At 48.4% G+C, this 20,899-nt stretch overlaps 1 long non-coding RNA gene across 1 annotated transcript; it reads right to left on the bottom strand.

Moving 5' to 3' along the window:
• Window positions 1-1,256: 1,256 nt before the first annotated feature.
• On the bottom strand, window positions 1,257-20,497 carry LOC144106372 (uncharacterized). The gene is made up of 3 exons (XR_013308988.1): window positions 20,319-20,497; window positions 3,652-3,701; window positions 1,257-1,347 (listed from the first exon to the last, which is right to left on the bottom strand). It is a non-coding gene; the product is annotated as an uncharacterized LOC144106372 (long non-coding RNA).
• Between the last annotated feature and the right edge of the window lie 402 nt (window positions 20,498-20,899).

Below are 20,899 nucleotides of genomic sequence, written 5' to 3'. Positions count from 1 at the left end.
CTAGTCTTGTTCAGACTATGCAACATACTTGCATGGGACAAGTTGTCAAAAGCTCCCTCCAGGTTGAGGGCAAGTTCGAGAATCTAAATTATGGATTCGCCTCTTATGAAGTGCGCGAGATGCTTGAAGATTGCGGTTCCCACGGCAGATCCAGGCAGATTTAATGCACGCTACAAGGAAGCTCCGTTGATTTGTGTTCAGCGCGCCCTCGCTCTCCCGCGCTATACCTCTGGGAACGTTCGGTAATAGAAGTTTAAGTTCAAGGGAAGTATGCTACCGCGGGTATTGCTGCGATTGATGCAGCCACATTCCACACACACGCGCATACTGACATCCCTCCACTCAGGTCATGCTGTCGGATCGCTGTATGCTCGTCGCTTTTAATCCGCCAGTTTTGCGCCGCGACATGCATTAGAGCGTCCCGGCCATGTTAGAGCGGCTTCCTCACGATAAATGTGAGAGAAAAACCGGAAGTTCCCAACAACAATAGAAAGAAAGGTTGGAGAGGACAGCCTCAGCCCCACACTCACTGCTTGTTACAATGAATGTCGATGACAGTATTCACGTCACAAGGCGATCATCACCTCCAAACCAAAAAGAACTGCTGGTGGTTTAGCTCTGGTTAACCCTGATCGAAAGCAAAACGCTCCATCTCCCTGGCTACATTTGTGGTCGAGCGACTGGCGGTCTCCGCGGCAGCCGCCACATCGAACACACCTAGCAGAACCCACTTTGATGCCCTGCGCATGCGAATCCAACAGGCGCTTTCCCGCTTTGCTCGGTCAAGGTGTGTTTCGTCAAGAAGAGAGTAGGCACCCAACTGAGATGCCTCTTTTCCTCTCTCTGCACTGCGGTGACGAAGCGCACTTCTGCCGCTCTCCACGGCAGGCGTCACCTCGGTCACACCTAGTGTTCCGCCGAACAGATCAACGTGCACCCGCGTTTTATGCAGAACCCACTTTCATGACCACATGCGATTCCGGTAGATGATATCCCGCTTGAATGATGGTTAAAGGTCAAAGTCGAGATAGATGGTGTAACAGACGCTGGTGTTACTGCTGTAGCTGCCGTCAGGTTGAACTTGAGTGCACCAGTTTTCTCATGGTTTGGCATCTAACTGCATTCAAGGTCAAACTTGCGGCCCCGCTAACTTGAAGGTATTTTTAAGGTCAATTTTGCAGCCCCGCTGAGGGCTCGAAAAGCTGGCGTAGCGAAGCTTTTCGCTTCAAAAAAACACACACGCAGATACTCACGTTCCTCGGGGCGCCACGGTTCTCGCGAGGCTGGTTCCAAAGATGGAATGTCAGGCACTGTAGTGCTCTCGTTACTCGCTGCAACTCCCGGCACCTGGAATTCACGGGTGTGCATAGAATGGGGGCTTGTTAGTGCCCGAGCTGAAAGCTGATCGCGCACAAGGCGTTGCGATGCCATAAGAGGAGAGAGTTTAGCATCACAAGCAGTGCTCCAGAAATTTTTCTGAGTGCCTGCGTGTTCCTAAGCTTTCCGTAGCACAAAGACACGTAACTACCATCGACTTCAGAGTCAGGGTGTCGAACTAGACCTTTGGGTCCTTCTGAATCCAGGGAGCAAGGAAGAATGTTGTGTGGGCTCTGGAGGCTTTGAAATAATGGATAAGCCTAATGTTTCCACCGTCTAATACAAGTTAGCACTAGGAACTAGAATAACTAAAATACGAATACTCCCACACACCATATGAAAACTATATTTTTAAGAAAGAGAGGGAGGTGGTGCGCACAGAAAATTTCCAAATAGCTTGCTCGCCTGAACATGTCTACTCATACCATATAAATAGGAAACCTTCCCAGAGCTGAAAAAACATGAGTTAGATTAATCTCGATTCATTCAGTTCAACGCCCTTCCTTAATAGAATTTTTTCATGTCTTAAGGGAATCGCGACGTCAGGCTGTATCAACATAGAATTTAAAAACGGAGTGTTTGCTGATCAATAACGTTCGGCGTCAATTAGAGCATCCTGATTTTTCCATCGCCCTCCTGAATGTCTCAACTTCTCCGCAACCATACATTAATCTGAAACATATCCTTTGCACTTGCCCTGAAGCACATTAATCCCCTTTATTCCACACTCCAGCCCCCAGTCAAGCGCGTGTGGTTGATATCTGACCAACTGACGCACAACTTGGCCTTGGTGACTCTGGCGCAGCATATACTCGATGCTTAGTGCTTTCTTCGAAGCTTTCTCTTCCTCCTAGTACACAAAAAATACATAGCGCAACATAGCACATAGCCGCCGCTCACTTGTGTCATAGCACTCTTTCTTCGTAATGTCTCTTCCTAACACCACCCTCCCTCTTAGAGTATTCGTGTCCAATATAAGGTGTTTGGGTCCCCACAGCTTTGTCCGGAGAGCGAGCTGTCCATCGCTGTCACTCTGTCACCATAAAAAATGCCGGCGTTTAAATTCAGACGCTCAGATGCCGCACATTTTCAGGAATTCTTTTTCGCGAAGTCATTCATTTTAGGCACGATCATCGCATGGAACCATTTACCATCAAACATCGCTACGGAATCGGGCACAATAAAACTTCAAGACCTAATCCGTGGCTGGAGTTACATGTACCTTAACCCACAGTCCTAAAGGTGTCACCCTTTCTTCCTTACAATCTTTGTTTTATCTAAAGATCCGCCTTATGGGAAGATTCCTCATGCACCCTAATATTTTGTTGCAATGATTTAGCTTGGCTTTAGCGATTTAGCTGTATTAATCATTGCATATTCTAGTGATAACACTAGCGTTGTAAAATTTTTCTCAAAATAAGTACAATACTGCGCGTACACTTTCTTTTCATTATTGTTTATTTTTGTCTGCCTTTTCTGTATTATGTTGTCACTGACATTTTCTTTTTTGTACCACACATCCGCCGCGGTGGCTCAGTGGTTAGCGCACTCGGCTGATAATCCGGAGGTCCCGGATCCGAACCCGACCGCGGCGGCTGCGTTTCGATGGAGGCGAAAAGCTTAGGCGCATGTGTGCTGTGCGATGTCAGTGCACGTAAAGATCCCCAGGTGGTCGAAGTTATTCCAGAACGCTCCTCTACGGCACCTCTTTCTACCTTTCTTCTGTCACTATCTTCTTCATCCCTTCCCTTATGACGCGGTTCAGAATTCTGCAGATATGTGGGACAGATACTGCGCCATCTACTTTCTCCAAAAATCTACCAACATTTACTGCCACCCCCTCCCTCTCTTAAGCAGTAACCTCGAAAGATGGCCATTAACAGCATAATGAATCAATAACTAAACGCGCGCTGATGCCATTGTGGCACAGTCGCGGCGGCACCGACATGCTGAGTGGAATTTCCGGCCATGATGTCCTGCCCTGGGTCACGGCTGCAGTATTTCGATGCATGCAACTTCAAGAATCTTGAAATTTCTATGCGCGACATAAACACCGAGTGACTTCTGGAAATACGGATCCCCCCTTAAAAAGCGTCTAATAAGCGAAACTGCTGTTTTGGGAGGTAAAAGTAGGCACCAACAATTGTCATTGACTGTTAACTTTGAAGTGATCGAGTACAAACTGCGCGAACACGACGGCACGTAAGGCACACTAATGGACAGACAAAGTACACGACGCGATATGAGAGCTCGTGGGCGATAAACGCTGCTTACCTGAAAGGGCTCGAGTTGTTCAAAGGCCTGGCCGGTTGAAGCGAGTGGCGCTGAAACAAAATGTGCACAGTTATAAAAGCAGGTGGCACTTTTTCCAAAACGTGGAATTTGTAGAGTTAACGAGTCAAGCAATTCCCAGCCAACCAAACAGAGCTTTGTACAAAGTCCACTATTCGCCATAGATATTTATGGCAACACGGTAGGCGGAAATAAAGAGGACCAGAACTGAGTACTTGTCACGTATCAAGCAAAAGCCTTCCATATGTCTAACTTAGGCAAAAGGGATGGCATTCATTAGGGTCTGGCCTGAAATTCTGTCGTGAGAAGCAATATAGTTTGTGCTCATAGGCTGTTTGAGCTAAAATGATTCTGTCGCGATCATATATCGAATGAGATGGCGGACGTCATATCATATTTGTTAGTAATCGAGTTAAATCTGCGAATGAAGTCTTGTGTATCAATTCTTAAACTCTTTTTGCATTTATTGAATAGTAGCGATCCTTTAGCGTATCCAATTTCAATTATCAGGTGTGAATAAATGTAAAACTGCCCTCAGCGGTGGCTCAGTGGTTAGAGCGCTCGGCAACTCATCCGGAGTTCCCGCGTTGAACCACACCGTGGCGGCTGCGTTTTCATCGAAGTAATACGCTTAGGCGTCCGTGTCCTGAGCGATGTCAGTGCACGTTAAAGATCCCCAGGTGGTGTAAATTTCTCCGGAGCCCTCCCCTACGGCACCTCTTTCTTTATTTCTTGTTTCACTCCCTCCTTTATCCCTTCTCTTACGGCGCGGTTCAGCTGTCCTCCGAAGCATGAGACAGATAATGCGCCAATTGCTTTCCAAAAAACCAATAAATATTATTATTACTCAGTGCACTGGCGTGAGAAATTTCAGCTGTTTAGGCGTACCTAAGGGACTCGTAAGCAGAGCGTAGCCACGGCTACCTCTCTCCGCCCCTGCTGGAGCAGTGCCTGGCATACCGCCGCTCGCACCAGAGGGAAAGCGCGAAATTAGTGCCATGGGTCTGTTCTGACCTACGTCACTTCCTGGTAGTGACTGTGCAGGCTCCGCAGCAGCCCCGCGCCTCTTCGATGCGTCTGGACGGACGAAGTTCTATGCGTCGTAGAGCCGAGAGAAAACGTTATAAGGTCTCTGCGGCACCCGCGCTGGAAGAATGCGTAAGCATTGACGCCTCCACGCCTCTATTTGCCCCTCTTTGCCTGAATTAGTCAAGTTCCATCATTGCGCTTTTCGTGTTTTAAAACTTGGCTCAACGCTTCGTTTTGAAATTTGGCGCCACGGTTTGCTTCGTCCACACTTCCGGTTTGTCAAATTTGGCGCCAGCTATAGCTGTGCCCAGTTCCGATGTTTTCAAATTAGCGCCATTTTTGCTTCCGCCCCACTCGTTGTGTCATATTTCGTCCTCATATTAATTAGCAGCTAATTACCCAACATGCAACCTATGATTTCCCCTGCGATATTTTTCGATGCTCTTATCTAGTGCAACCATTCTCCTTATAACATTAAAACATTCTCGCCATGACAAGGTCGTGATGACACGAAACCGAAAACATAGCCATACAATGATTACGCACTAATATATTTTTACACATTAACTAACTCGCGCTAGCTGCCCTGACGGCCCGCTACAATTATCTAATTGCTACCAAGCTCCTAAATGTTAACACTTAGAAGTTAATAAGCCGTTCTTAAAGTTAATGCGCCGTCAACTTCTATCATAACCGTTTCGGCGTCCATCAAGGCGGTCACTATGCTCGCGAAACAATCATGACTATAACTAAATATGCCCGTTTTTGAAAATTACTCATGGGGAGATGGCCGGCTTGAAATGAAAATTTGTTATTAAAGATATCGTAGTGAAATTGTGTGTGCATATGTGTTTCTTCCTGGTTTAGAAATACAATAGGTTTCTGCATGTCTCAATTAGATTCCATAAATTCGAAAATAACTGAAGCCTATTTAGCTAAACTCTTCTGGGTTATTAAGACACTTTCTTTCACCATTTTCTGCTTTCGATTGAAATGAAGCCGTAGCCAAAAGTCTGCTCTCTGGAGCTTGGCTATTTATGCTTTATTTAGGTATATCAATGTATAAAATTGTTCAAGTATGTCCAACCACCATAATTATGAATTGTAGCTAGGTGACATTATTGTTCACAAATTCAGTAGTGTTCGACTCAGCGAACAAAATATAGCATTTCTCCACAATTCAGTAATTTCAGAATTCTACGGTAGAATAATAACTGAAATTGCACCATAAAAACGTATTATAAACTCCCGTAAGGCTAGTCACGGTTCCGAAACACACGAAGCCGAGAAAAACGCATTTGATGCTTGTGTGCCAGCGCTTTTAAGGTAGTTGCGGAGGCCTAAAATACAGCGCAATGCGGGCCTTTCAATAAATATCTCACAACAGTAATACCAGGATGTGGGAAAGGGGCTTAGTTTTCAAACAAAACTATGATGGCGGCCATTGAAGACAGTTGTGGGACGCGAGGAGCACGATGTTCTGCCGCATTTCGCTCCGAAGTCACATTTCTGCCCTTCGTATACGCGAAATGCATGTTTTTTGTAAATTTAGGTGAAAATAGGCCCTCAAATCTTTTTGGCCAGTATTTTAAAGTGTGCATAGATCCCGAATATGATACCGTGCAAAATAAAAATTTGTGCATTTTTAACACTTCAAGATGATCTCCCCTTATCTTCCCTGTGAACACCCTGCACTTCTTTGCTGCTCTGAGCGGTGGCAAGGAAACAGAAGGCCTCATTAGGCCTAGCCAATTGGTAGCTTCCTCTTTGCTTCCAATGCAACGTTACCCATAGCAGACGCCAGCACCACCACTTGTTAGAGAAAGCGCAGATGCGTTGTGTGTGTGCGTATTCGCATCTCTTGTGCTCAAGACTTCGCCCCCACGTGGGGGCCACACTCGGCCCACGTGGCCTAACTCCCAGCGCTCAAGTGGCAAATAAAGTTTTCTCTCTCTCGCTCTCTGTTGGCCTCTCCTCATTCCCTGTCTTCGTGCAGTTCTGTAATTGCTGAAAGTAACCAGTACGACGTACACGAAGGAACTCTAATGCTGATGGCATTAAAGTGCGCATCTATGTCTAACGCTAAAATAACACCCTGGTTTTCAGGATTACACCTCGGTGACTGCGGACATGTATACTAATGAAAGAATTGCATGTTTAATGTCTTATCATGCCCTGTTTATATGTATGCGCAGTTCCTGTGCCTGTCGGGCTCTGCCACTCAAACCCTATGGAGCTTCTCCAGGCCGGATGCCTGTACATCTTATTTATATTTGGCGCAGTGATGTATCATTATCATTATCCGCACATAATACGCCGATTAGTGGTAGTCGCAGGCTGCCCAGATGTGATATAAATTTATCGAAGTAGCTGTTCAATAGAAGACAATGTAAACATACTGCAATGCTAGGCACCGAAAACGCCTCTGATCATGTGACTTACCGAGTCGTCATAGCCATAGCCGCGTGCCTCGCGTTTAGTGGTTATGAGACGACGATCGCAACAAGCCGGCGTCAAGTATCATGAAACGCCTTTGAACATTACATCCTGAAGCGACTACATGGCGCGGCATGGTCAGCACCAACTGCCACTGTTATAAAAATTATAAGATCACAGTGGCACCCGTATTGGAGGAATGCGAAAGCATGGACGCCTCCTCGCCCCTCTTCGCCTCTCTTCAAACTCCATTTTAATTTGTCAAGCTTGGCGCCACACGTCATTTTCAAATTTCGCGCCACGCTTACCTCCGCAATCACTTCCAGTTTATAAAGTTGGCGCGACTTTTGCTCCGGCGCCGCCCGCTTCTAGTTTTTCAAATTTACAACCACGCTTCAACTCTGCCATCTTCAGGTGTTTTCAAAATTCGTGCCAAGGTTTCTCCGGCCCCGCCTGCTTTTTTGACATTTTTAGCTCTAACTTATTACCCCACGTGCACCTCATGATTTTCCCTGTGATATTTTGCGATTCTCTGTCTAATGCAACCATTCTTTTCCTTATAAACTAATTGGTTGGAACATTCCCGTGATGACACCAAACCGCAAACACAGTCTACAATGAACACGCATCATTTGTCAAAAGCAGTGAAGTGGCACATGAGTCACTTTCGGAGAGCGCCAAGAATGTACCAAGGCGTAGCTTCGAAGTCTGAATGCTACAAGAACGCCGGAGCGCACAAGGCGCCGTTTCTTCCACGTCGCTTCATCGCCTCGTCTACCGGTGCTGCCGCTTGACGCCCGCAGGAGAGGGCGAGCGAACACGTGAGGGCATTGGGGCGTCTCCAGATGAGGATGTCCGGAGATGCTGGATAAAGCCGCTCAATTATCCTCTTTCAGTGGCTAACGTACTCTTCAGCGGTGACAGGAACCTACTGCGGTGGTGAGGAGGACAGTAGCACGCGGACAGCAGGGGACATGGTTGCGTCACAGAGGCGTGGACTGATCTGCAAGTAGCTGCCAAAACGCGGCTAGACATAAGCCTTCACCAATCTTCGCATACGAGGTATTTCCGGTGGCGACACTGACACTTGGCCTAGCCAGATATCTGCGACTCCCTGCCGTCGGCTCGCGCGAAGCTCCGATATTTCGCCTCGGCGCCGCCAGTAGCAGAAACGCTAGCACGACACCGAAGAAACGCTGCCTTGTGGTTCTACCTTGAAACGTGTGGCGGCTCGAACGAACTCTTAGAAAGCTGCACTGTCAGACACTAACCCGTCGGAGCTGCAATGGATGATTCGGTGGGCTGTGAATATAGCTCATGATTATGGCACCGCTACTTTGGGGCTCGACCAATGCAAGCGCACTCCTCACCAGCGCCACAATACAGCTTTTCTATGTCGGTTCTTCTTTAGATGAGGGCTCTCGATGTAAAGACGCCGCACGATGATAAGCTCAAGTCCGTTCAACTGCATTTTTCACACTACAAAGCGCTCATAACTCCGCTCGAGCGACAAAGCAACCGTCCCCTAATCATGTGAGACAGTGCCATTAAAATCATATACAGCAAGTTCAAAAGCAATGTTGACAAGCTAGCACTCGTATGCCCGACCATCGCTGTAATCATCATTGTGTTCACCTGCGCCCGCCGTGAACACAAATGAGTTTTTGCACAAGAATTTATTCTTACCCGTCGCGGTGGCTCAGTGGTTAGGGCGCTCGACTACTTATCCGAAGTTCCCGGGTTCAAACCCGATCGCGGCGGCTGCGTTTTTATGGAGAAAAAAAGCTAAGAAGCCCGTGTACTGTGCGATGTCAGGGCACGTTAAAGATCCCCAGGTGGCCGAAATTATTCCGGAGCCCTTCACTATGGCACCTCTCTCTTCGTTTATCCTTTCAATTCCTCCTTTATCCCTTACCTTACGGCGCGGTTCAAGTGTCCAGCGATAAATGAGACAGATACTGCGCCATTTCCTTTCACCAGAAACCAATTATTATTATCACAAGAATTTACTGCCTCGGCGTGGTTTTCCTGATCACAGAATTTCACACCACACTGACCGTAAAGAAATAGAGTCCAACACAGAGCTTGCAAAGTTTTAACGCGGGACCCTATATTCATCCCGCAAATGAAACAGTCTAGGCAACCACCGGAATGTATACGGAAATAAAGTATTAAGAGCCAAGCGAGGGGCTGGGGAGATAGTGACGGGGCCCAGTGACATGGAAACGAGATGAGATCCTTCCGCGCAATGTGTCCAGATTAAAGCAAGGAACCTTGATTGAGGCGAAATTCTGCAGGCCAATGTACTGTGCGATGTCACTGCTTGTTAAAAAAATCGACGTGGTCAAGATTTCTGCAACCCTTCACTATGGTGTCCCTCCTAGCTCTAGTCGCTTTGGGACGTTAAACCCAATAAATCAAATAACAGCACACCAAAGAGCAAAATTGCCAGTAGCGTCGACGCGTTCGCCATTAGGTGAGGTCAAGCGAGCGTCATGGGCGTTCTGTGGCAGATACTATGTGCCCTTCACCTTCCCTCATTCTTTTCCTCCCCTGTGCTTTCATTCGCTCGTGCTCGCTCCTCTTCTACTTTTACGCGCCGCGCAGAGGGATACAGGAAGTGGAGGGCTGCGGAATAATTTTGACCACATGGCGTGTTTAAAATGCAGACATCGCACATGAACCCTCCACTACGACATCTAAATACTTCCCTTCTTCTTTCACTCTCTCCTTTATCCCTTTTCTTACGACGCGGTTCGGGTGTCCACTAAGATGAGAGGCAGATACTGTGCCATTTCCTTTCCCCAAAATCCAATTTTCAATTTTTAGACAGCGGAGATTCAAACGCTTGCAACTGAAGTTACCCGGAATTAATGCGCCTCGCAGGTGTGGAGAGCCAATTACAGACGCGAGGTACCGGCGCAGTGAACAGTGCAGCGGCGCTTATGGTGTCTTCGACTGGTCGCTCCCGCCATCCGGTTAAGATCCGGCAGAGTGAGAGGCGCTCTCGCTCCGAGCGCATAGCGAGACTAGTCAAGCCGAATGGTCAGCCAGTTTTTAGAGCGGAAGCGGCTACGCGGCACCGCTGCTGATGTCTGCAGTAGCCGCACGTAACGTTCCTTGATTACCATTAGCCGCACGTGGCCGCACACAGTTTCCATCGCGGTCGCCGCTTAGCCTGTAGCGATCGCTACCCTGGTTTTCCGTCCCATGGGACGCTCATTTTCCGAACATCGCCGCCTTGTGGATAGCGCTGTCGTCCTCGTGTGAGCTGCTGCTGGAATCGCTGTTGTCATGCGACAGCAACACGGACCGCGTTCCTAGCGTAGTAATCCGGCGTCTCTGACATTTTGCGTCACACAGCGCGGCACCCGCAAAACACAACGAACCAAGGACGCCACCACTGCATCAAAAGCCTACACTTGCTCCTGCCTACCCGCAGCTAGGAGGGGACGCCGAGGCCTCGCACCGCTTTGGCGAAATGGCGGAAGTGGCTCTGTCACATTGACGCATCTCGGAGTCGCTCTGACTTTTTCTCGGGGCGCGTCGAGCGCTCGGAAAGAACCAGCCGAATGTAGTCAGAGCGGCCGGTTTCGACCAGCCAAATGTGCGGTCGCCTCTCAGAGCGCTCTAGAGCGATCTAAAGCGATCAGTCGAAGACAACATTAGAGACGCGCAACCTAATACAGAGACGGAGTGCCTCGACATTCGCGATGAAAGCACTGCCGCGGTCAACGACGCGCAAGAGCCCTGTGCAGGAACTTCAGCTAGGGACGCTGCGCACAAGCAACCCGTACAGGTTGGCCTCTCTGCGACAGCGAAGAGGGTTCGCTGACAGGACGTCCTTTACCGTGTTATTGGCTTGCAGCGTTCAAAACGAGCAAAACAGCTCGGCGTCGATAGGAAACAGGAACTCCAGTGCCTCGAAATTGGTTTGGTTTATGGGATTTTGCTATCCCAAAGTGAATTAGGCTATGAGCGACGCCGTAGTGGATGGCTCAGGAATTTTCGATCACCTCGGGTTTTCAACATGCACTGACATCGCGCACTACGGGCCTCTACAATTTCATGTCGCATTTCGATGAAGCGAAATTCTTTATGCACGTTCGTGCTTCACGCATAAACCATAAATGGGATGTGCGTGAATAACCCAAGGTTATATCCCAAAAAGGTGAACCAGTAAATTCATTCAGCATCTCAAAAACACGGGCAAAAACGATGTAAGATAATATTTAGCGCTCACATTTGTCTCTTAAGGGTTCAGCACTGTCCTGTTTTAAACCAAAATACAATTTCCTTCCGCGCAATCTAGCGAGGAATTCTGCTATGCCTGCCTAACAGAAACGCGGTTTTTTCGCTATCCGCTGAACGCATTTCGGTGCGGCTGATCTGCAACCCGCAATAATTTTTTGTTTGCTGGACGACTCAGGCGGAGCTGTTCACCTAAGTTCCAAGTAAAAAGGAGGTTACCGGTGCAGCCAGCGCGCAATTATATGCATGCCGTCCTGCAAAGCATTTGTACAATCGCGCCTTCTTGTAGCCGTGAGCAGTACTGATGAACAACTAACGCATTAAAAGGACTAGTAGAACAGGTGCACACTTGCCATTTGCTGCCGTTGGAGGGATATGCCCCTCGAGGTTCAAGAGACGCTTCTTCAACTGCACTGAGAGTGGGCGCCATGTTTCTTCTGGTAAGTCCGGTGGCTGGCGCTCTGAGGTTTCGTCAGTGTTCATGTCAAACAGCAAAAATGGCAGTAAATCCACAGACGAAGCGAAATTCCTCGACACACAACACCTCCTCGTCCTCCACAAAATAATACTTATAGGCCACTAATGGCCCTCAAGCTGACTGACTGCTCGGCATCACTCTTGACTGATAGCACCGGCTCCTTTCTCACCCCAGTTGCCAAGCTTTGCAGCGCGTGCGGTGAATATCGGGTTTCCAGGCGAACGCTCGTCCAACTGCCTAAAACAGAAGCGCGTCACTCGCGGGAAACAGTTGAAAAAGACGCGTCCGCACTTGGGAATTGGCTTTCGAGAGGTTTTGGAAGCTACAAAGACGATTCTCTGAGGGGGTACAGGTGCTAATACTCGGAGACAGCTATCTGTTGCTGTGCGATGGAAGGTGGGAACGTGTGCCGGAACAGGCCGCCGTCTGTGGCTTGCGTGTGCGTCCAAAGAGGTCCCTTGTGGGAGGTGGCGTCTCGCGATCGCAGCTTCCACCACATATCCATACCCTATTCTCACAGCGGGGAGAATATTAAAGCGAAAGCTTTACTGAAAGCGAACTTGAGATTTCGCCATTGCGGTGCTCCGAGGAGGCCCTAGCGTTAAAATGCGTGCCTCGCCGCGATATTTCTCTCTCTGTCCCTAGCCACTACTGCGCCGGCGGCAGTAGTAGCACCAAGCCACAGGCAATCCGCCGGTGCGCAGCGCCGCGCCTTTCCTCAAAATCCAACTTTACATTTGCAGGTCTCTGTTTCTTCTTTCGGTCCCTCCTTTATCGCTTCCTTTAAGGCGTGGTTCGGGTGTCCACAGAGTTATGTGAAATGGTTACTGTGCCATTTCCTGTGCTCAAATACCAAACAAATCAAGTGAGTCGACGTCCTTCATAGAGTTGATTGGAGTTAACAACTATGCAAAGGCCGTTCATTTTCATGAAAGGAAAGGCGCACACCGGTTACGTGGGTCAGTAGAGAGCTCAATCTACTATGATTGCGTTCCGCACACTGGATAGCCAGCGCGCTTCCCGGCCACCATGGGAGATGGCATGCAGTAAATAGTTGATCGCGAGAGATTCATCACCAAATAAACGCTGCGGCCTAGCTATTGCTGCAGTGCCGCATGTCAGCCGCAACGCTTCCAGCATTAATGCATTCAAACCACATCTCTCTCACCACCACCACATGTATCAAAGCACGAATGAGGTGTCCTCATATCCAGGGAGCCAGTTATGCGCCCTTCCTTTGCGCAAAACCATCGCTGTCTAGAACATATTCAACGCCGATGATAATGAATACAGTGAACACCAACATCTTTCGCTTGGTATATCCTAGAATAGGTGATGTAATCCACATTAGTTTTAACGGTGGTGTTGCTAAAACCTTATTGAAAGCACTGGGGCGTGTTTTAAAGGAGAGTAGATGGTTTCACAGTTCCCTTGCCTGGGTGGTAGTCCTCCTTTTCGGACACCATTAGCGGTAGCCGCTGCCCACGCTCTTTGAACAAGAGCCCCCTGGGACTCCAGGTTCAAGAAACCGGAGAAGGTCGCCTCGCAACCCACTCTCGTTGGCTTATTTACTCTATATGCGCATTTTTCTGGCTATTTCATTTTTCGGACCACTCTGTTTTGCTTCTGTTCTGCACTGATCAAGTGTTTTTCATTTTCTTTTGTTTGACTGTATGAATTGATTGCTGTTCACCAAACGCTGCTCATTAAGTGGGGCGACGGACTCGTCAAGCCGCCTATTGACGGCTTTTTTTCCGTCGTCCTCCATCTGTGTACTGCACATGGTGGAAATAAAGTCTTCTTCTTCTTCTTCTGATATAATATGCGTCTGCCTACATGTCACAAAATTTAAAGTGCCCAGATAAAGTTGGCTCTGTATACTTCAGCATCGAAGGGCTTAGAAACGACCCCGTTTGCAGCCTTTTGTGGTGTGTTTACTCAGTTCTATCTTGGCGCTCGGCGGGCTCTGGGAACGTCTGCCTACTGAGGCGCAGATCTGCTGTAATGTCCGTATACAGGAGTCTAGACAGAGTCTGGGAAGTCAGTGGAATTTCGGGGGAGAGACGTTCGGGCGGCTGTGTGAGCAGCCTCGTTCCTTTATATTCCTTGGTGTGCGGGCATTTATTTATTTCTTTAATAATATTAATTGGATTTTGGGGAAAGGAAATGGCCCAGTGTCTGTCTCATATGTCGTTGGACACCTGAACCGCGCCGTAAGGGAAGGGATAAAGGAGGGTGTGAAGGAAGAAAAGAATAAAGAGGTGCCGTAGTGGAGGGCTCGGAAATAATTTCTACCACCTAGGGATCTTTAACGTGCACAGACATCGCACAGCACACGGGCGCCTTAGAGTTTTTCCTCCATAAAAACGCAGTCGCCGCGGTTGGGTTCGAGCCCGGGAACTCCGGATCAGTAGTCGAGCGCCCTAACCACTGAGCTACCGCGGAGCGTTTGTTTCTTTTGTGATCTGCATAGAGCTATGTTGCGCGTTCAATAAAATTTTGCAGGCAAGCGGCGCCATTCTCCGCCTTAAATAATTTCAACAGGCGTGCTGAGCATTAGAAATTATGTGCGTGGCGTCGGAGTGAATGGCTTCTAACTCTATCGGCACTGTGAAACTAGTAAAGTGGCTGTAGCCGAGATGTGGCACCATAGTCAAATTCATTTAACTGTACTGTCCGACGTCAGTGCACGATAAAATGATCCAGGTGGTCGAAATTTCTAGAGCCCTTAACTACGGCGTCTTTCATAGCCTGAGGAGCTTTGCGACGTTAAACCCTCATTGATAATTATAATAATTAGATTTTTGGGTAAAAGAAATAGCGCAATATCTGTCTCATATACCGTTGGACACCTGAATCTCGCAGTAAGAGAAGAGATAAAGGAGGGAGTGAAAGAAGAAAGGAACAAAGAGGTACCGTAGTGGAGAGCACCGGATTAATTTCGACCACCTGGGGATCTTTAACGTGCACTGACGTCGCACAGCACACCCTCATGAAAATTGGTTTTTATGAAAGTGAATGACACAGCATCTGTCTCACATATCGGCAGACACCTGAACCATTCCGTAGGAGGGAGTGCAAGAAGAAAGAGGGGCCATACCGGAGGGCTCAAGAATAATTTCGACAACAGCCTGAGCCGCTTTTAAACGTTAAATCTTCATTAAATATTGATTTTTGGGGAAAAGAAATGGCGCAATTTCAATTAGGGTTTAAATCATAACTTTTATACGTGTTTTTCACGGCTGAGCGTTCAACTGAAACCAAACAGGGCAGTGTCATGCGCCTGGTGCCAAAGGTGATAGTGCCATCCAGGGAAGTTGAACGCTACGATATGGCTCAAGAAAACTGCGAAGCCTGCACTCAGCATGCCGAAAAAGGTTCATCGAATGCCGCTAGAATATTTGTTGCCAGTGATAGTCCCGATGATGCACTACGCTTAAGCTGAAAATGCCTGCTTTTGAAAATCACTTATCTTCTCGTGAACTCCTTGTACTCCTTTGGTGTTCTGAGTTTTTCCTAGAAAACTGAATGCCTCATTATGCGTAGACATGCATTGATCGAGTGCGTATGCAAACCAGAGCTCACAGTTGTAGCTTGCACTTTACTGCCCATGCAACGTTAGCCATAGCGAACGCCACCATCAGTTGTTACGGAAAGCGCAGACGCGTTTTCTGTGTGCGTCTTTGTTTGTCCTCCATACGCGTCTTCTTCGCGCGGTTTTATAAATGCTGGAAGACACGAGTACGACGCACGCAAAGGCGCTCTAATGCTGTTAGCACAAAAGTGCGCATTTATGCCCAACGCTAGAAATAACACCTTGCTTTTTCAGGAATACACCTCGGCGACTGCGGACATGTATATTTATGAAAGCATTGCATGTTTAATATGTCTTATCATATCCTCTGTACGCGTGGTTCCGCTGCCTGTCGGGATCTTTCACTCAAGTCCTATGGAGCTGTGGCAAGTCGGATGTCTCTGCATTGTGTTTATACTTTGCGCACTGATGTATTATTATCAGTATAATATTGTCCGCCCATAATATACCGATTGGTGGCAGTCAGAGGCTGTCCAGATGCGATTTAAATTTACTGACGCAGCTGTTTAGCAGAAGACATTGGGAAACACACTGCATCATTTGGCGCCTAAAACGCCCTGATCATGTGATTAACCTCGTCCTCATAGCCTTAGCCGCCTGCTTCCCAGTTAGTCGTTATCAGGAGGGGCGCGCGGTCGCAACAAGCCAGCGTCAAGTGCCTTGCAATGCCCTTCAACATTACATCCTGAAACAACTGCATGCCTCGGCATGGGCAGCAGCTGCTGCCACAGTTGTAACCATTAGGATATCACTGCGGCACCCGCCTTGGATGAATGCGCAAGCATTGACGCCTCCTAGCCTCTCCTTGCCCCTCTTTTCCCCTGTTTGCCTAAATTAATCAAGTTCCATCAATGCCAATTCTGAGATTTGAAACTTGGCGCCACGCTTCGTTTGCAAATATGGCGGCACGCTTTGCTTTGTCCACACCGCCGGTTTTTTAAATTTGGCACCACGCTTTAGCTCCGCCCACTTCCGGTGTTTTCGAATTCAGCGCCGCTTCTGCCCCGACCCTGCCCACATTGCGAGAATTTTCAGCTCAAATAAATATTAACCCTCATGCCCCTCATGATTTATGCTTCACGATTTTTGGTGCTCTATTTAATGCAACCATTCTTTTTCTTACAGCTCAATTCGTTCGAACGCTATCGTGATGACAAGCTTGTGGTGACACGAAACCGAAACATGGCCATACAAAGCGTACGCGTTAATAGAGCCTTCCGCAGCGAAGTGGCACATGAGGTGCGCTGCGAGGGCGCCAAGATTGTGCGGAGGCGAAGCGTCGAAGTCTGAACGCTACACGTACAACGGACGCAGGAGGCATCGTTTCTTCCGCGTCGCGCCAGCGTCTCGTCTACCGGCGTTGTCGCTCGAAGCCCCCTGGAGAGGGCAACCAAACACGTGAATGCTTTGGGACGTCTCGAGAGGAACATGTCCGGAGATCATGGATAAATTCGCTCAAATATCGTCTGTCTATAGCTATCATCCGGTTCAGCGGCGATGGAAACCTACTGCGGAAGCAAGAGGAACTAAATAGGGCAGGGATCGCAGGGGCGGTGGTGCCGTCACAGCTATGTGGATTGATTTGCAATTCGCTGGCCACGCGTGGCGAGACATTCGTTTTTGCCAATCTTCACCTATGAGGTATTTAAGGTGCCGACGCTCACACCTGACCTAGCCAGATATGTGAGACTCCCTGCGTCGGCTTGCTCTAAGCACCGGAATTACGCCCCCGGCGACGCCAATAGCCGAAACGCTGACGCGACGCAGAAGAAACGATGCTTGTGGTTCGGACGTGAAACGCGCGGCGGTTCGAACGAAAGCCAAGCGCTCTTAGAAAGCTGCACCTTACGACACTAACCTGCAGGAGCAGCAGTGGATTATTCGGTGGGCAGTCACTATAGCGCATGCTTAAATATTGCATATATGCATGCTTATGCGTGTAGTCTGGATCAACGCAAGCGGACACCTCACCAGAGCCTCAATACAGCTTCTAAATGTATGTTCCTCTCTCGAAGAGGGCTCTCAAGGTAAAGGCACCGCAGGATAATATGCTAAAGTCCGTTCCACTACATTTCTCACACTACAAAGCGCTCGTAACTCCTCCAGAGCGGCAAAGCAACCGTCACCAAGTCATGTAAGACAGCACCATTAAAATCTAATACACCAAGTTGAAAAGCAATGTTCACCAGTAAGCACTCATCTGCTCGACCATGTCTGTAATCAACATTGTTTGTGTTCACGTGCACCCGCCGTGAACACAAATGAGGTTTTGCACAAGAATTTACTGCGCGGCGTGGTTTTTGCAGCGCATAGAATTTCACGCCACATTGACCGTAAAGAAATGAAGTCCAACGCCAAGCTTGAAAAGTTTTTATCTTGATGCCCAATATATATCCCCCAAATGAAACAGGCTTTTAACTTTTCGCTTGAATAACGCGCTACACACTAAGAAAACGACAACTGGAACGGAGGACGCAGAAATAAATAATAAATAATTGGTTTTGGGGGAAAGGAAATGGCGCAGTATCTGTCTGATATATCGTTGGAAACCTGAACCGCGCCGTAAGGAAAGGGATAAAGGAGGGAGTGAAAGGAGAAAGGAAGAGAGAGGTGCCGTAGTGGAGGTCAAGGAGGACGCAGGACAGTTGTCGTTTTTCACACCAACTAGACCACATTGCTGCCTTGCTTAGGCTGTTAACGCCTGAATGTTCTGAAAATCAAGTAGGAAGGGCCAAGCGAGCTTAGGTGGAGGGATAGTGACAGAGCCCCGGGATATAGAAACGAGATGAGGTACTTCCGCACCCAATCTCCGGATTAAAGCAAGAAGTTTTGATGGAGGCGAAATTGTAGAGGCCCGTGTACTTTGCGATGTCACTGCTCGTTAAAGAAGCCCAGGTGGTCAAAATGTCAGCAGCCCTTCACGAGGCGTCTCTCATAGCTTGAATCGCTTTAGGACTTTAAGCCGAATAAACCAGACCAAACCACACCAAACCAAAGAACAAAAATTGTAGGACGCTTAAAATTCGTCTTTAAAAGTGAGACGCGACAGCCTGTCGCAGCGTTGCCGAGTAGTTGTACACGGAAAGGAACGCCACCGCACGTTCGGCGCGACGCGTGGCCTTTAGGACAATTTACGGAAAGTACACCTGTCTGACACATCTCGGCGGTAACCCGAACTGGGCCGTAAGGGAAGGAACATGAAATGAGCAATTGCTATTAAGCAAAGAAAATGACGCCTGAGTCACATTTCTCGCTGGACACCCGGATCGCGCCGTAAGGAAAGCAAACATCGATCGATCAATCCATCAGTAAATCTAGCTATCAATCAATCCTTAAGGCTTTCGCGTTAAAATCTCTTCCCTTATGGCGCGGTTCAGGTGTACACCAAGATGCGTCATTTTTCGCTCACGGCCGAAGCCGCCGACGCCGACCACAGCGGCTTTTCTTTGACACGAGCTCCTTAAAGCTGTCGCGTTAAAATTGCCATTATCGCCAACGTGTTCGCTCTTGTCAATAATCGGTAAGCTCAAGCGAGCGTCATGCGCGTTCGGAGGCAGCCGCTCTCTGCCCTTCAGCCTCCCTCATGCTTTTCCTCCCCTGTGCTTGCATTCGCTCGTGTTTCCTGCTTTTCCACTTTTACGCGCCGCGGAGAGGGATACAGGTGGTGAAGTGCTGCGGAATAATTTTCATCACATGGCGTCTTTAACATACACTGACATCGCACTTGAGCCCTCCACTACTGCACCTCTTTTTTCCGTTATTCTTTCACTTCCTCCTTTATTATTTCTCTTACGGAGCGGTTCAGGTGTCCACGGAGATATGGGAGACATTTACTGCATCATTTCCTTTCCCCAAAAACCAATTTTCATTTTTTAGACTGTAGAGAATCAAAAGCTTGCACCTTACGTTGGCGGGTATTAACGCGCGTCGAGACAGAGTGCCTCGGCTTGCCGGGACATTCGCAATGAAAGCACTTAAGACGCAAGGGCCCCGTGCAAGAACCTCAGCTAGGGATGCTGCGCATAAGCGAAAGGCGCAGGTTGGCGTCTCTACAACGGCAAAGAGGGTTCGTTGACAGGACGTCCTTTACCGCGTTCTGGGCTTACAGCGTTCAAAGAGAGCAAACAACAGCTCGACGCCGATAGCAAACAGGCGACGCCACGACCTCCAGGTTGGTTTACGGGGTTTAACACCCCAAACAGGGTCAGGCTGTGAGGAACGCCGTATAGAATGTGGCCGGAAATTTCGACCACTTGTGATACTTTAACTTGCACTGACATCGCACTCTACGGGCCTCTACGATTTGATGTCGCATTTCGATGATATCTAAAATCTATAGGCCCGTTCGCGCTTGACACATGAAGCATAGATTGGATGTGCGTCAATATTCCGAGGTTCAATCGCGCAAAGTCGATGCAATAAAATTCATTCAGCTCTCCTTTAACATGGGCAAAAACCGTCTACAAATACGGCGTGCGCTCAAATTTTTCCCTTCAGGGTAGAGCACTGGTCGTATTTTACACCAAAAAATAATTTCACTCCATGCAATCTAGCGAAGAAGTCTGCAAATTCTGCTTAACAGAAACGCGGTTTTTTTCGCTATCCGCAGAATGCTTAGGTATCGCATTTTGGTGCGGCTGATCTGCAACAACCCGCAATAAGCTTTTGTTTGGAGGACGACTCAGGCGGAGCTCTTCAACTACGTTCCAAGAAAAAATGACGTTCCTGGTGCAGCCAGCGCGCAATTATATGCTTGGCGCCCTGCCACAATAGTTTTACAATCAGCCTCCCTGTAGCTGTAAGCAGTACTATTTAACACCTAGCGCATAGAAAGAACTAGTAGAACAGGTGCAGACTTACCATTTGTTGCCATTGGAATGCAAAGCTCCTTAAAGTGCTAGAGGCGCTTCTTGAAGTACACTGAAGACACTATCCACTGACAGCACCGGCTCTTTTGTCACCCCGGTTGCGACGCGTTGCAGCGCATGCGGTTTATGTCGGATTTCCAGGAGAACGCTCGTCGAAGAGCTCTACTCCAAAACGCGTCTCCCGGGAGAAAGAGATGAAAAGGACGCGTCCACACGTGGGCATTTGCCTGGGAGAGGCTTGGACGCTACCAAGACGATTCTCTGAGGGGGTGGCTTGCGAGAGGAATGGATGCTACCAAGATGATTCTCAGAGGGGGGTGGCTTGCGAGAGAAATGGTCGTTACCAAGACGATTCTCAGAGGGGAGTGGCTTGCGAGAGAAATGGACGTTACCAAGACGATTCTCTGAGGGTGTGGCTTGAGAGAGGCATGGATGCCACCAAGATGATTCTCTGATGGGAGGTGGCTTGTGAGAGGCATGGACGCTACCAGGACGATTCTCTGAGGGTGGGGACAGGTACTCAAACTCGGGGACAGCTTTTTATGGCTGTGTGATGGAAGTTGGGAACGAGTG

This window comes from Amblyomma americanum, chromosome 1 (genome assembly GCF_052857255.1).
Source record: "Amblyomma americanum isolate KBUSLIRL-KWMA chromosome 1, ASM5285725v1, whole genome shotgun sequence".
In the NCBI taxonomy this organism is placed as follows: Eukaryota; Metazoa; Arthropoda; class Arachnida; order Ixodida; family Ixodidae; genus Amblyomma; species Amblyomma americanum.
This window is presented reverse-complemented; position numbering and strand designations above follow the sequence as displayed.